The sequence below is a fragment of the Globicephala melas genome, chromosome 12, assembly GCF_963455315.2.
Source record: "Globicephala melas chromosome 12, mGloMel1.2, whole genome shotgun sequence".
Taxonomy (NCBI): Eukaryota; Metazoa; Chordata; class Mammalia; order Artiodactyla; family Delphinidae; genus Globicephala; species Globicephala melas.
This window is the reverse complement of record NC_083325.1, coordinates 13544041-13560824: the sequence shown is the minus strand read 5'-3', so window position 1 is coordinate 13560824 and position 16784 is coordinate 13544041.

The window sequence follows — 16784 nt, the reverse complement described above, 5'->3', positions numbered from 1 at the left end:
ATCCACAAGAGCATACCTGATGGAGCCCCCAGGACCCACTTATCTATTAGGCAAGACCAGCCTGATACTTCGGGGTCATGAGATACTTAGAGGCCCGTGAAAATATTTTTATTTCTATTAAAAGAAACAATGAATATAATCCGGCTTGGATTATATTCATCTTTATACCAACAGTTTAGTAAAAAAGAACTTTAAATATTTTTTGTAGAAGAACCCCTTGAAAGCAAAAGTGCCTGGAGCCCACGAAAGTCATAATGCGGCCCTCATAGGACCCGCTCTACGCCAGGTAATACTTCACCAGAATCAACTAATTTAATGGTGACAAGCAAGCTGTGAAATACGTGTTACTACCATCTGTGTTTTAGAGATGAGCTAACCTGTCAGGGTGGTACCGCAAGGGAGCAGAGGGGCTGGGACTTGAACCCAGGCATGTGGCTTCAAGTTTGACGTGTACTTTCATCTTATCCTGTTGCATGGAGCTGGTCCATTCTGCTGTGGCCCGCCACTCTCCATCCTGCCAAAGGCCGTGGCCCTTCCGCGGGGTCCTCTTCCACCCTCCCTTTCATGGGTGGATTTGGGAGCGTGGCCATGATGCTCCAGGAGGTCCACCAGGGGCTGCTGCAAACCTGCTTCCCAGGTCTCTGCACGGGCCCTGGCACCCACCTGCTGCATGCGGCCAGAGCCAGTGGTTCCTTATTCTTTGCTGCCGCATTTCTGAGCATCTCAGGGCAGTGCTGGGAGTTACAGGGGGTCACAAAACCCTTCACCTTCTGGAGGCTTTGGAGTGATATCCAACTCTGAGAGCCCACTGCACCTGTGAGAGGAGACCCAGAATAAAGCCATTGGACACAGCACAAACAGACATGAAACATGAACTACAAGATATTCTGGCCACAGGGAATCTTAGGGCTGAATGGAGGAGAGGACAGGAATGAGATGAAGTCTGAAGAAACATCTACCCCTGTGAACATATACACAGGCACACAAACACAGACAGACACACACACACATACAAATACATACCTACATACACACTCATCCCCCTCAATGGAAAAAGCAAGGATCCTGGTACCAATTGAAATTAGAATCAGGTTGAAGTTGTCCTTCTGAGTCGTCCGCTAACTGGCGGTGTGACCACACACAAGCCATTTCATCTCTGTGAGCCTCAGTTTCCTCATCTGCTAATTGTAACACTTACCTCGCTAGTTTATTTTGAGGATTGAGATCATGTATTTCCAATTCCTAGGTAAATGCTAAAATGCCATACAAGTGCTTCTTACTAACATAATTTAGTCTGCAGTGAACAGTTTAGTACTTTTAAGCTATCTTGCGTTTTTTACTAATTGCTTCCCGGATTCGTCTTCTTTTGCCTCTTCCTGAAGGATGAAGTTCCTTCGTGGCCCTGCGGTGCTGGGACAGCTCTGGGTGCAGGGTTGGAGTTGCCCTGGCCTGCTCAGTGCACCCAGCGACAAGCCCTGTGGGGGTCATTTGGGGGTTAAATGTCATGGATTAGTCAGTAGGGGCTCTGCTGGGCAGTTAACAAGCCTCATTAATTTGCAGTGATTAGGATGGTGGGATGATTCCCTTTCCTGAGCACTCATGATGGGCTGAGCCCTTTGTGAAGCACGTTCCAGACATTGGCTCCTTCAGTCCTCACAAGGACTGTATGAGAAAGTACCATTAGGGGCTCCATTCTAGAGATGAGGAAATGAAGCTCAGAGAGGTTAAGTAATTTTCCCAAGGCCACCCAGCCAGTGAGTCCTGGAGGAAGGATGTGAGGCCGAGTTAACCTCAGAGCTAGACTAGGACAGGAACTTTGGGCCCGATGGTTTCCAAGTTTTCTTCAATCAGAGTCTGCGAGCTCGATGGCGAGAGGGCTGCGTCTGAGGGTGGAGGAGAAGAGAAGAGGACCCATCACTAGGAGACGGGCCATCTGGGGAGAGGGGCACAGAGCCAGTGCCTTTGCAGGGAGCTCTCCTCTGGCTCAGGCTCCCTCTTGGAGCTGGGTTCCTCTCGGGGATGCTGGAAGCTGGGTTCCTCGCGGGGATGCTGGTGTCTGCTGAGTGGATTGGGTATGGTTACAGGACAAGAGGGAGGTGAGAGTAATTCTGTGGGATTGTCAGCTGCTGGCAGGGAGGCCCAGACTGGTGGTTCCCACTGGAAAGACTCAGACTTAGATGGATGAAGTCGGGGAGCCTTTGTTGAGTTTTCTGTGTCCCCAAATAAATAACGGGTGAGCAACACAGGAAGGGCTGGGCTATTAGCCTCCTGGAAAGAGGAGAGGGCCAACTTCTCTGTCCTGCTCACTGCCTCTGTCCAAAAAAGCATCTCCCCAGAATTCCCTTTCAGGCCCAACCCATCAGTTTATCCATTCCACAACCTGGGCATCTCCCAGGTGCCAGCTGGGCAAATGCTGAGGGCCACTGTGCTGACTGCCTACCAAGTGCTGGGGAGAGAGAAAAAGTAGGAAAAGATGGGGCTGGGGTTGACTTATGCAGAAGGATAAAAGTTTGTGGCAGCACCCAGGGGCTGTCCCAAGGCTGTGAGGGACTGGTTACTGGTTCTCCAGGGCAGGAGCCCAGGCAGTCCCCCTGCGGCCCCCTCCCGCACTGACCCTCAGTGTTGCAGTGATTGGTTTAGAGCCTGCTCCCCCGCTACTTAAACAGTCCTTAAAGGCTGCTGTCAAATGCCCCATAAGCCAGGACCTGGCGTCCACACCTAGCCTTCACTGAGTATGGAACAGAACAGGCGGGAGGAACTGCAGGGCCCAGAGGAGGAAAGGTGACTGGGCAGGAGAGGGTGGGGCTGGAGTGAAGAAGGCTGGGCTGGGTCTCCAAGGGTCTGCTAGGTACCAAGGGGATGCTCCTCGGTTCAGGACTGTTCCCTTCTCCTCTTCAAAGGTTTAGCCATCACAAAGATCTATTATAAGAAGGCAAGGGACCTCCTGTTGCAGCAGAAGTGTCTGTGTACTTGCTCCTTGGGGAGGGGACCTTCTTTTCTCTGAATAAATGCGCAGGCCTTAAGTCACCAAGGCCAAGGTCCTGTAACAGGTGCAGAGCCAAGAACTGAGGCAGGGCTCTGCATGGCTTAGGCCAGGGTGAAGCCCCTGGAGCCTCCCCTTGGTTTAGCTGCTAGGGGGACCTATTGAGTGTCACCTCTCCAGCCTCCCCTTGGTCTCCTAAGTCGCTGGAATCACTGGCTTCCACCACCCCTGATCCAGACCTCATCCCCAAGCAGGGACAGCGCTTGTTTATAAAACGGATGCAGTTTAGGTCTTGAGGGTTCAGAAAGGTCAGGGCGCAGCTCTGGGTAACCTCCTGCAAATGGACGTCCCTTCGAGCTGCGTTCTCGCCCTCTCTCCCCGCCCCCCCTCAACCCCTGGACAAAAGCGCCCTCCAAAATCTTCTTCAAGCCCGGAATGGCCAGCAGAGAGCAGCAGAACACACCCAAAGTCCCTCTCCCTCCAAAGGTGACTGACCGCACCCCGCAGGCATGCAGGTCTGACCTTGTTCTCTAGGAATTAGAGCCCCTGAAGGTCAGAAAGGGGGGTGGGCCCCAGAGATTTTTCTTTTTTCTTAGCTCATTGTTTCTCAAATTTAATATTGGGAAGTTCCTCCTTTAAAGTTTTAAAAAAAAAGGTATATATATATATACTCACATATATATATATGTATATCTATATACTCACAAAGTATATATCACATATAATTCCAGTGTTGTCGTAAACAGTTTTTGCTTTGTAATAATGCTACTGCAACATGTACAAACATGAAACTACCTATGAACCCCTTATATTGATATCTCCCAAACAAGGAGAAACAAACATTCAAATTAAATGAGAACAAATCTACAAACAAAATCAGTAAAATTCAGAGTAATCTCATTAATGTGTGTAATCCATCGTGTACTGCACTCAAATTTCTGGTGCCCTGTGACAGTGGCACTGCACTCCTCAGACAGGATTTTCGCTGTTGTTGCTTGTTTAGCGTATTTACTTTCCTTTTGTGGTGGAATAACTTTGCTCCTTCATCACTTTTCATACATTAACCACCGGGAAACATCCCAAGCACAGCACGTTGTGATGTCGTATAACCTTTACGTGGCACCAGCTCATCATATATTTGCCACATCTGTCTGCCTCTCCTTACTGGCTTGTGACAATTGAGATGGTATTGTTGCTTGCAATTGTAAATACAGGTACAAATGCAGACACTGAAATTATGTGATGACTTACTTTTTTTTTTTTTTTTTTTTGTGGTACGCGGGCCTCTCACTGTTGTGGCCTCTCCCGTTGCCGAGCACAGGCTCCGGACGCGCAGGCTCAGCGGCCATGGCTCACAGGCCCAGCCACTCCGCGGCATGTGGGATCTTCCCGGACCGGGGCACGAACCCGTGTCCCCTGCATCGGCAGGCGGACTCTCAGCCACTGCGCCACCAGGGAATCCTGTGATGACTTACTTTTAAGGTGGCTGGCAGATGATGCAGAAAATGTCTTGAAAAAATTATCAAATGAAATCACACACACAAATACACCATTGATTAAGAATTCTTAAACAGCAAGAGTACTTACTGTATGATATTACTTATATGTGGAATCTAAAAACTAATACAAACTAATGTATATGCAAAACAGAAACAGACTCACAGAACTAGAGAACAAACTAGTGGTTACCAAAGGGGAGAGGGAAGGGGGGAAGGAGGAAGTTAGGGGTATGGGATTAAGAGATACAAACTACTATGTATAAAATAGATGCACGATAAGGATAAATTGTATAGCGCAGGGAATTATGGTCATTATCTTATAATAACTTTTAATGGAGTATAATCTGTAAAAATACTGAATCACTATGCTGTGTACCTGAAACTAATATAATATTGGTAAATCAACTATACGTCAATTAAAAAAATAAATAAAATAAAAAAAAGAATACATGTCTGGATCCCTGTTTGACAAACATTATCTCCCCCAACCCTTGCTTTTTACAGATGAATGAACAGGCTCAGAGAGGAGAGTTGACTTAGCCAAGGTCACACAACTAATCAGATGGGGCAGCTTGAGGACTCTGAGACTCTCTCATTTTACACAGTAATACTTCCCATTACAGGCTTGACCCAAGGAAAGGAGTTTTAGGGATTCTCTTAGGAATTAACCATTGCAGTCTGGGTAATTTCCTGCACATTTCAAGCAGCCATCTTTCCAAGCTTGGAACAGGAAAGAAACTAGATATACACAGCCACTGCCACAGATAGGAAGAACTTGTCTAAAGCCCTACCAGACTCCATTTTCTGATATATATACATGTATATATGTATGTGTGTGTATATATATATATATATATATATATATATGAAAGTTTATGGAGAGAACAAAATATATACTTATTAAGCCTTTAAGATATTGAGGCCTTATTGGATACTACTTTTATGGCTTGGGGAGAATAGACTATCTCTTCCCCAACTCCAGGGGCAGGTTTTTAATTTGAGGTCTTTTAACTCCCAAAGGTCCATGGATAGAATTCTGGAGGTCTGAGAACCAGATGGGAAAAAACTGCATCTTTATTTTCCCTGGCCTGTACCTGAAATTTAGCACCTCTTTAAAATATAAATGTTGGCAACAAACCAATTAACACTAATAGCACCTGGGACTTTTTGGAAGATAAAAATCACAGACATTTTCACATGGCGTTATAGTAGCAGCTGTAGGTGTCTTGAAATAGCATTAACACTCATCACTACTTTAAAATAATATTAGATCTGACACTATATTATGTTATTTAATTATTATTAAAGAGTATATATTTCTATATTACATATATTTAAAAGTATTTTGGTAACTGTCTTTCAGTATAATTAGTTTCCTTTCTTATCCCATGTATTTTATTTTGTGCATTTGAAAATATTCCTCCAGGCTACTGAGGAACACACAAGAAAATTACTCTTCATTTGGGGAAAATAAATCTGTAAAGTTACCATTTCTTGTTCATCAATTATAAATTGAGCACATCCTGGTTTCTATATGGTACATTATCGCTAAATCTTATAACACTGAGCTGGACATTATCATCCCCTTTTATACATGAGGAAACTGAGGCTCAGAGAGGTGCCTAATATCACACACTCCACAAAACATAATAAATATGTCCAGTACTGTAATAGAAATAGGGACAAAATGAGAGTAACAGTGTCTGGTTTTGTTCACTACTGTATCCCCCATGCCTGGCGCTTCTAAGTTGCTCAGTAGATATTTGTTGAGTGACTAGATGAGAAGACATCATGTAGCCCCCATGAGGATGACAGAACAGAGATCAGGACAAGGCCGTCAGCCCTCAGGGAGGCTGCGAACCTCTGAGCTGAGCAGCTCTGCAGCCTCCCACCTCTGGACTTCTAGTTAGAGGAGATAACAAGGCTGGTTATATTTAAATCCATTTTAGTTGAGTTTTCTGTACTTTGTGGCTAAAGGCATCCTAGTGAAAGGATGTGTATGAAGAGAGAGGTGGGGCCATATCAGAAAAGACTTCCACGCTCTTCTAAGAAGTTTGTGGTTTATCCTCAGAGGTGATGATGGGGGTGGGTGGGGTGAAGGATTACATGATTGGAGGGAGGGACTGAAATGGTGTGATTTATGCTCTAGAAAGCATATTTTGGAGGTGGTGTGGAGGATGGGATTGTGCAAAATGGTTAATAAAATGGTAGAATAGTGCAAAGATGGTAAACAAGCAAACTGGGGTGGGACTTTGTTCTGCTCTCAGCTTGAGGGAAAAAAGAAATAAAGTAAACATGTTGAAATTTGAAATTTACTGTAGAACTCAGCTTCCAGGGGACCCACCATGGAGTTGATCCAATCTCACAGATGGCAGAGAGGACAGGCTGCTGGGAGGATGCTCAGAATGGTGACCTGAGATCCTGCCAGCACCAGGGCCATCATCAAATAAAGGGTCAGTCTGGGAATTCCCTGGAGGTCCAGTGGTAAGAGCTCCACGCTTTCACTGCCGTGGCCCATGTTCAATCCCTGGTCGAGGAATTCAGATCCCACAAGCTGCACCTCATGGCCAAAAAATAATAGAAAGGGTAGGTCTGCCCAGTGCCACTTAGTACCAGGAATCTTCCCTTCTAGTCTATACAATTCTTTGAAAGTTGATAATCTTTCTATGATTTAAGTGGTTACTCTCAATGAGCCAGAGTACTCCCCTGCCCCGCCTTTTTTTCTAGGTAAAAGAAAGCTTGTTATGTTTGGGTGTGTGGATCTGTGTGTAATCAGCTCAAGGGGCTGGGGCAGAGCGTTCTAGTCATCTAGACCTGTCTTGGGGACAGAGGTGGTGCTTGTGGTGGACAGGGGAGTGGCTTGGGAGTCAGGAGAACCGGTTCCTGCTTCTGCTTCTGCCACTGTCCGGCTGTGGTCTCAGATGTGCCTCGTCCACTCTCAGCGCTGTGAATGGTGGGGTTGGCTTCACATTCTCTGTGTTCTTCCCAGTCCCAGTGGCCCTGGACTCTGACAACCTTCCGTTGGGCTGCATCGTTTGCTTGCATTGGTCCTTCAGAGGGAGGGGATGGGTTTCCAACGTTTCTAATTAAACCACTGTTCTCAGTGTCAAATAAAACGTTGGTATCAGTGGCCAGCTGAACATTCAGCATTTATAAAACCCCTACTATGTGCTCAGTACCGTGCAAGGCATGAGGAAGCATCTTGAAGAAGGAAGCTCCTGTTCTCCAGTAGTTACCAGAAGACCTGTACACACCCACACACACCCACACACACACACACACACACACACACACATGCACACACACAAATGTGAAGTGCTGGGAGCCCTGGGTAATTTCCTGTGGTGGTTCTGAGAATGGAGGAAATCACTAGTGCAGTGTTGGGCAGTTAGTAAAAGCTTCTAGAGGGAGTGAGTCAAGTGTGTTTCGGGTTTGGGCTAAGGGAATTCTTATCAGCTGTTATGGACTGAATTGTGCCCCCCAGATGTTCATACGTTGAAGTCCTAAACCTCAGTGCCTGAGAATGTAACTGTATCTGAAGACGGGGTTTTTAAAGAGGTAATTAAGGTAAAGTGAGGTCATTAGAGTGGGCCCTAATCCAACATGATTGGTGTCTTTATAAAAAGAGGAGATTAGGACACAGCACGTACAGAGGGAGGACACAGCACGTACAGAGTGAAGACACAGGGAAAAACCATCTTCAAGTCAAAGAGTCAGATCCTCCCCTTATGGCCCTCAGAAGGAACCAACCCTGCCAACACCTTGATCTCAGACTCCTAGCCTCCAGAATTATGAGACCATCAATTTCTCTTGTTTAAGCCACGCAGTTTGTGGTCCTTAGTTATGGCAGCCCCAGGAAACTAATATATACCTTAAAATACCTTTTTAAAATAAATAAAATAGCATCCCCCATCTTCAAATAAAATGTATGGTCCTTATGTTCCTGTAAGATACCCATGCTTAGTCTGTGGCCTAACTCTACCCACTTGGAAAGTCATGGACTTGCATTCATTCATTCATTCATTCATCCAATAATTTTTTAAGGCGTGCCGGCTATAAGCTAGACATGGTTTTAGGTGCAGGGATATAACAGATAAAGTACCTCCTCCTCCGGAGCTTTCATTCTGGGGAGGGAGGGGGGCAGGCAATAGAGGAATAAATAAATAAGCAAGATAATTCCAGACTGTGATAAAGGCGTGAAGGAAAATAAACAGAGGGGTGAAGATGTGATGGACATCAGAGGGGTAGGGCCAGCTTTTGGTGGGTGGTCAGGAGACGATCTCTAGGAGTTGACACCCCAACTGCGGGGACTGGGTAGCCTAGCATAAGAACATTCCAGGGGGAAGTCACAGCCAGAGCAGGGGCTTAAGGGTGGTGCATGCTTGGGTGTCTGAGAATCCCCAAGAAGGTAAGTGTGTTTGTGGCAGGGTCCATAAGGGGAAAATGGGATGAAATGAAGCTCCTGAGCCTGGCAGGGAGCCCGTCATGCAGACCTTTTCAGGCCCAAGAGAGGCTTAGGACAAAATGGTTTAACTTGCATAATTAAAAGTCTGTACCATATGATTCAGCAATTCTACTTCTGGGTATATAGCCCAAAGAACTGAAAGCAGGGACTTGATCAAGTATTGGTACACCCATGTTCATAGCAGCATTATTCACAGTAGCCAACACAAGGGAACAACCCAAGTGTCCATCAAGAGATGAATGGGTAAACAAGAGGTATATCCCTACAGTGGAGTATTATCCGGCCTTAAAAAGGAAAGAAATTTTGACACTTGCTACAGCATGGACGAACCTTCAGGATATTATGCTGAGTGAAAGAACCAGACACCAAAGGACAAGTACCATATGATTCTACTGAGATGAGGGGGCTTCCCTGGTGGCGCAGTGGTTGAGAGTCCGCCTGCCGATGCAGGGGACATGGGTTCGTGCCCCGGTCCGGGAAGATCCCACGTGCCGCGGAGCGGCTGGGCCCGTGAGCCATGGCCGCTGAGCCTGCGCGTCCGGAGCCTGTGCTCTGCAACAGGAGAGGCCACAACAGTGAGAGGCCCGCATACCGCAAAAAAAAAAAAAAAAAAAAGAGATGAGGTACCTAGAATAGGCATTTTCATAGAAACAGAGAGACAGTGGTTGCAGCGGAGAGCGAATGGGAAGTTAGTGTTTAACGGGTACAGAGTTTCACTTTGGGATATGAAAATGCTCTGGAGGTGGATGGTGGTGACAGTTGCCCAATATTGTAAACGTACTTAATGCTACTAAACTGGACACTTTACAATGGTTAAAGTGGCACATTTTCTGTTCTGTGTATTTTGCCACAGATGTAAAAAACTCAGTCTGGTTGCAGCTCAAGAGCAGAGGGAGGAGAGGCCGGAAGAAAGGGGGCAGCCCAGGCCACTTCCCCATTGCTCTGCACCCTGTAAGGCTGGCTCTAGGATTTCCACCCAAGGACTTTCCCAGGTCCCAGGGCCATGGATGTCGAGCCTCGGTCCAAGGCTCCCCGCGTAGGAAGCACACCGTGACCTTGCCTTTGGTGTCACACTGCTGCTGAGGTGGGAGGTTGTGAGGTGGGGGCCTGTGCCACCAGCTGCCGCCCTGACCCCTTGCAGCCTCCCCGGAATGCAGCAGCCTGAGCGGCCGGCATCAGACAATTTCTGCAGCCTCCTTCCTGCGCCGGCCCCTGGTGCTACCTGGGCAGGCCTGCACGGGGGAATAACCCTGCCCCGAAAATAAAAAAAAAAACAGGCGAGAGAGGGAGAAAAGCAGCACAATTAAAATCTTAGTGTATGAATAATTACATTTTTAAAATCCCAACATTTTTTTTTTTTTTACATCAAAAGGAATTCTGTAACCAGAGGTTTAATTTGCAGATTTAGTGGCATTTGGCAGGTTAAAAGAAGGTGCTGTGAAGTGAGTAAGCGTGGGATTTGGGGCTGGAAGCAAAGAATGGGGGAATCTGCTGGGCCAGAAATCCCGGCTTTGAGCTGCCTCGGAGCTTTGTGGCCTTATTTCCTCTGCCCACAAGCCACGCTGGACCGCTCTGCTCTCGGGGAAAGAAAGCAGGGAATAGAGAGGGAGAAGAATTAAGTCCTCCAGTCCTCCTTCAAAATAGCTTTCTTGGGTGTTTTTTGTTTGTTTTTTTCCCCTGATTATTCACTCATTGCAAAAAAAAGAATCCTGAAAATATACAAAAGCGGAAAAAAAAAAAGCAAAGATCACCTGAAATTTCACTGCTTGGAGGTAGTAACAGTACCTTTTCCTCTTCTCTAAGACAATGTGGATGAAAAATCCTTTGGCCAACTGGACTGGGCTTCACAACAGGCAGGTCTATTATCCTTACCTCTCTCTTATTTTTCTTTCCCACTTCTTTTCTGGAAGTCTCCCTCCTTTTTCTTCCCCACGAAAAACAAAAAAACAGGAGCCTTGACATACGAAGGTCAGGAAGGGAGATTATGGTCCAAGAACCTTTCCAAAAGTGATGCTGGCTGGCGGAGCAGCCTCAAGGAAGGGGCCCAGAGGCGGCCATCTTGACTGAGGGAGGGGTGCAGCTGGGTGGGTAACAGAGAAGGTTATTCTAGGGCGGCCCTTTCAGAGGAAGGGAAGGGAGAGAAGCAGGCATGGACAGTGTTTATCTCCCAAATCATCTAGTCATTGGTGGCAGGCTAGCACCAGGAAGGGGGCCCTTGGTGAGGTGACTCCCCTCCACTGAGACAATTTCCACATAGGGTTAGGACTCAGGGCTGTCTGTAGCAGTGCTCCCAACAGCTGGGGTGTGGGGCGTATTCCCTTGTACGCCCCTCGGTCCTAAAAGGGGTGTGTGTGTGACAGGGAGAGAGAGACAGACAGGATTGCTGGAGCTCACCAAGGTCCAAATCTAAAACCAGTTAGAAGGCAGCTGCCCCTGGATAAACTTTACCAGTGGCCTCTGTGAAGACAAACACAGGAGACACCAGCTGGGCTGTCCGGAAGCTCACCCAGATAGGAGCAAAGCCATGGGACAATCCGGCAGTTTGCGGGAGCAGGGCAGGCAGTTTTAGGAGACATGAAGGGAAAACGCAGAGTGGTAACAAAACAAGCTCTTCCTGAGGAAGCCAACTCTGCTGGCCCTGCAGCGCCTTCCTCAGCACTTGTGGGTGGAATCTTCTTCTCACAGACTCTGCAGATATGTGGCAAATATTAACGGCTACCACTAATTTAACATGGCTGTCTCATCCCCCAAGATACTGGGGTTCTGCCCTTGTACTAAAGCCAGAAAACAAAGACTAAGAGAAGATGAGGAAATTGCCCTGGGCTCCCAGGTAGGAAATGGCAGGGAAAGAGGTTCAAACTCAGGTCTCTCTGACTCCAAGGCCCTACACACATCCACCAGCCCTAGTGACCATGTTTCTCCGACTTATATCATCATGAAATACTTTTTAAAAGCGTAATGGACTGAGGAGACACCAAGATGATTAAAAGGCAGTAGTGTGCTTGGATCACACCAGGCAGAACGTGGTCTCGCAGATTAACCAATTGTAGCAAGAAATTATGAAAAGGAGTTTTATATTTTTCATTTAGAAGAGAAGTTCCAAATTCTGTAAATTAAACCAACTTAATTTTCTTAATAATTAAATAGAACACACTTTTAAATATGTATTTTTATACTTTTATTATAATGTATGACCCCCACAAACATTTTTTAATCAAAATAATCCTTGTTTATTTATTTGGCTGTACCATGCGGCTTGTGGGATCCTAATTCCCCAACCAGGGATCGAACTTGGGTCCGGCAGTGAGAGCGTGGCGTCTTAACCACTGGACCGCCAGGGCATTCCCTTGAATTATTTAAAAGCTACCTTTTCACTTAGGAGCAAGGATGTGGGTTTGGATCTTTGTTATGAGTTTTAACATCAAGTCCATCTCTGTTACCACTACAGTGTAGCAAAGGCTAAAACATCAAGAACCCAATTTGCCCTATTTGTGTTGTGTTTTATCGTAGTTATTAGTAGTAGTACTGGCAATTAATTACTTCCTTTTCAAGAGCTCTTCTCCCAACTTTTTAGAAACTCTCTTCATTTGGAGGCTGCTTAATTTTGTGATTGTATGATTCAAACCCAGCTTGGAAGCGCACGATTCTTTTTATTGAAGACTTCCTTCTTCTAGATCCATGCGGATTGATACGGGACAGCAGATATGTTTAGGATACAGGAAACATTGAAACACATCATGAATACCTTTGGATCTTCTAAGTCTGAACATACAATATAGGCTGATGCTGGTCACATGTCAGGAGTTGTTTTTGCGATAAGGGCGCATCGTTTTCTGCTGCAAATGCCTCTACCCTGTTCCTGAACCCTAAGAGTTGTGCTGTCACACAGCATAAGGGTCAATTGTTAGACACCATACATCAATGGAGGCTGTTCTGGATGTCGCGTGTGTATGATTAGGTAATGCTTTCCTCCATTCTTCAATAAGGCTCATCATTTTTGAAAAGTAGATTATCACGTAATAATATCAATGGCACCTCTATAAATGTGTCCAGTATTTTTCTTAAGCAGATATTTTATTTTTTTAATTTTGTTTTTATTTATTTATTTTGCGGTATGCGGACCTCTCACTGTTGTGGCCTCTCCCGTTGCGGAGCACAGGCTCCGGACGCGCAGGCTCAGCGGCCACGGCTCACGGGCTCAGCTGCTCCGCGGCATGTGGGATCTTCCCGGACCGGGGCGCGAACCCGCGTCCCCTGCATCGGCAGGCGGACTCTCAACCACTGCACCACCAGGGAAGCCCTTAAGCAGATATTTTAAACATTTTTTAGAGCAAAAATATGGCTACTAGAGCTTTGAGCTTTTTTTTGGTGAAACACCTATTGACATCCCACAGCACACAGGCTGAACCTTAGCCCCCATAAGAAATTGGTAAAATCATGCTAATTTGGTCCAATGTGCAAAAAAGTAGCAAATACTTGGTAAAAGACACGCCCCCTAGAAATGCATTCTAGAGAAAAAACATAAAAGATTCAGGGAACTGCTCTATTGATAAAGTTATTAAGGGTCCAGTGATCTGAGCCATGGTCGGGCTAACTCTCCAAAGCAAAGGACAACTTACTGCATCTTAAACTCCTACTGAGAAAGAAACACAGTGCTTGGCAGACTTCTTGGGGCTTTGAATGTTATATATTCCATACTCGGGAATCCTGTTATGATCCATTTATCAGGTGATGCAGAAGGCTGCTAGTTTTGAGTGGGGTCCAGGCAAAAGCAGGTTCTACAGCAGCTCCAGACTATAGTACAAGCAGCCCTGCTTCTTGGCTTGTACGACCTGGGAGATCACACAGGGTAGAGAAAGATGCCAGGTAGAACTTCTGCACACCCCAATAAGAGAGCGACAACACAGCTCTTAAGGTTCAGAAACAGGGTCGAGGCATTTACGGCAGAGAACTATGCACCATTATTGCAAAAACAGCTCCTGACATGTTACTGGGTTCTTGTAGAAATTTAGCCTCTGACCATGGCAGGCCAAGAGGTCACAAGGCCATGAGCTGGATACTGTGAGAGCCAGCAAGTCATAGGCTGCGGGGGGAGGCAGCAGAAATCTATGAAAGTGATACACTGGGGATTGGGCGGGTCCAGGGGGACAAGTGAGCTGAAAGTGGACGGCCCAGACACACACGCCACCTACCAGTACTGCTCCAAACATACCTCCCTCGGCTCACACCTGTGGTCTTATACAGGGAGGAGGTGCTCCCTATGACCAGCTGACAAAGCAGAAAAAGAGCCCCGTATGGATCATAGATGGGTCAGCTCAGTGGTAGCTATGAGCCCAAAGAGGACTGCTGATACACTATGACCTCTCTCAAGGGTGGCCCTGAAAGGTAGTGGTAAGGAGACCTCCAATGTGCTCTCGATCATCCTCTGTCAGACAGTGGAAAGAGTCAACGCAGACTCCTGGGCTGTGGTCAACGGCTGGCTGATTTGTCAGGGCCCTGGAAGGAGCAAAATTGGAAGATGAAGGACAAGAAAGTTTCGAGAAGAGGTCTGTGGATAGACCTTGGGGGCTGTGTGCCAAGTGTGAGAATCTTTGCATTGACCGGTTAATGCCCGTCAGACACCATCCCCTGCGGAAGAGGGAAATAAACAACTGTGTGATTAGGACTTCAGCCAATAGCTGTCAGCCCACTTCTGTTCTCAGCCACCCCCGAGTTTGCACACTGGCTCATGAGCAGAGTGACCCTGGTGGCAGAGAGGGAGTCATGCACGAGCCCAACAGCATGGACTCCAGCTCACCTTGTTGCTCCCTACTTTCCATAAATAGCTTTGTGATCTAAATCCGATCCAGCCTCTAGATCCAAATACTAGGTTACAGGGAATACAGAAGAGGGAGGAAAGAAAAACACTTTAAATCACGCCTGAGAGATGTAATCAAGAAACCCAAACTATGGGGAACGCCATAGGAAAAAAACACCTGAATTTCTTCAACAAATAAATTGCAAGATGAGAGAGAGCATAGATTAAAAGATTATTTTAAAACTTAACAAACTGTAAAGTGAGGTCCTTACTTGGATTATGATTTTTTTAATGGAAATAATTCTGACATTTACCAAATAATTGGAAACGTGAAAACCTGATAGCTATTTGATGATTCTAAAGAATTATATTTAATTTTTAAAATATTATAATGGTATTGTGGTTATGTGTTAAAGAGAGAGAGAAAAGAATCCTAAGCTTTTAAAGATATACACTGAGGGACTTCCCTGGTGGCACAGTGGTTAGGAATCTGCCTGACAATGCAGGCGACACGGGTTCGAACCCTGGTACGGGAAGATTCCACATGCTTCGGAGCAACTAAGCTCCCGTGCGCCACAACTATTGAGCCCATGTGCCACAACTACTGAAGCCTGTGCAGGTAGAACCCATCCTCTACAATGAGAAGCCACTGCAATGAGAAGCCCGTGCACCACAGTGAAGAGTAGCCCCTGCTCACCGCAACTAGAGAAAGCCCGTGCGCAGCAACGAAGACCCAACGCAGCCAAAAATAAATAAATAAATAAAGTTATTTAAAAAAATAAAGATATACACTGAAATATTTGTGGATGAAATGGTATGATGGCTGGGGTTTGCTTCAAGTAAAACCAGAAAGAGGACATTGGGCTTCCCTGGTGGCCCAGTGGTTGAGAGTCTGCCTGCCGATGCAGGGAACACGGGTTCGTGCCCCGGTCTGGGAAGATCCCACATGCCGCGGAGCGGCTGGGCCCGTGAGCCATGACCGCTGAGCCTGCACGTCCGGAGCCTGTGCTCCGCAACCAGTGAGAGGCCCGCGTACCGCAAAAAAAAAAAAAAAAAAAACCAGAAAGAGGACATAGATAAGGTTAAACTGGCCAGGGCTTGATGGTTATTGGGGTTGGATAATGGATATTTGGGGGTTCATCATACCTTTCTGTTCACTTTTTGTTCTTGGTTTGTTTTATTTTGTTTTGGCAACACCACACGGCATGCAGGATCTTAGTTCCATGAGCAGGGATCAAACCCCCCTGCAGTGGAAGCAGGGAGTCTTAACCACTGGACCACCAGGGAAGTCCCAGACTTTCTGTGTGTTAGAAATTCTCCACTTAAAAAAAATGTTGTGTGATTGAGACGTGTTACCTTACCTATAATACAAAAAGAGGAATCCTTCAACCTCCCTCAAGAAATGTTATGAGAGTAAACTAAGATAATAGATATGGGAAAAAGATTGAAAAGTTAAAATTACTCAGCAAATTAAAATGAAATAATATCACAGATGAAACTGTAAGTGGAGCTTGACTTGAGCCCGTGTGTCAAGAAGGGAGGACCTCTCCCTAATCCCAGGACTAGAAGGATGCTCTAGGATTTTTCAGGCTGGGCTCCATGACTCTCTAGGGGTCCTCAGAGTCCCTGCAGGGGCCTCAGTGGGAGGCCTGTGGGGAGGGGCTCCTGGCTGTTACTTCTGCTGTCTCTGAAGCAGCTCTGCTTTGATCTGTTTGTTATAATGAGCTCAGGACCAGATTAAGACTTTAAAGGCCCCGAATACTGAGAAGATTGTGATGCCTCCATGCCTACACACAACTGGATTTTAATCACTGGCATTAAAGTAGCTCATTTCTAGTTTTGCTGATGGAAACATTCTAGCTGCGTTTATTCAAGTGGAACTTTTCTCTCTCCCTCCTCCCACTTCACCGGTGTTCTGAGCATAGGCTTAGAATGCCTTTTGGGGAATCACAGCATTGATTAAAGAGAGAGAGAAAAGAATCCTAAGCTTTTAAAGATATACACTGAGGGACTTCCCTGGTGGCACAGTGGTTAGGAATC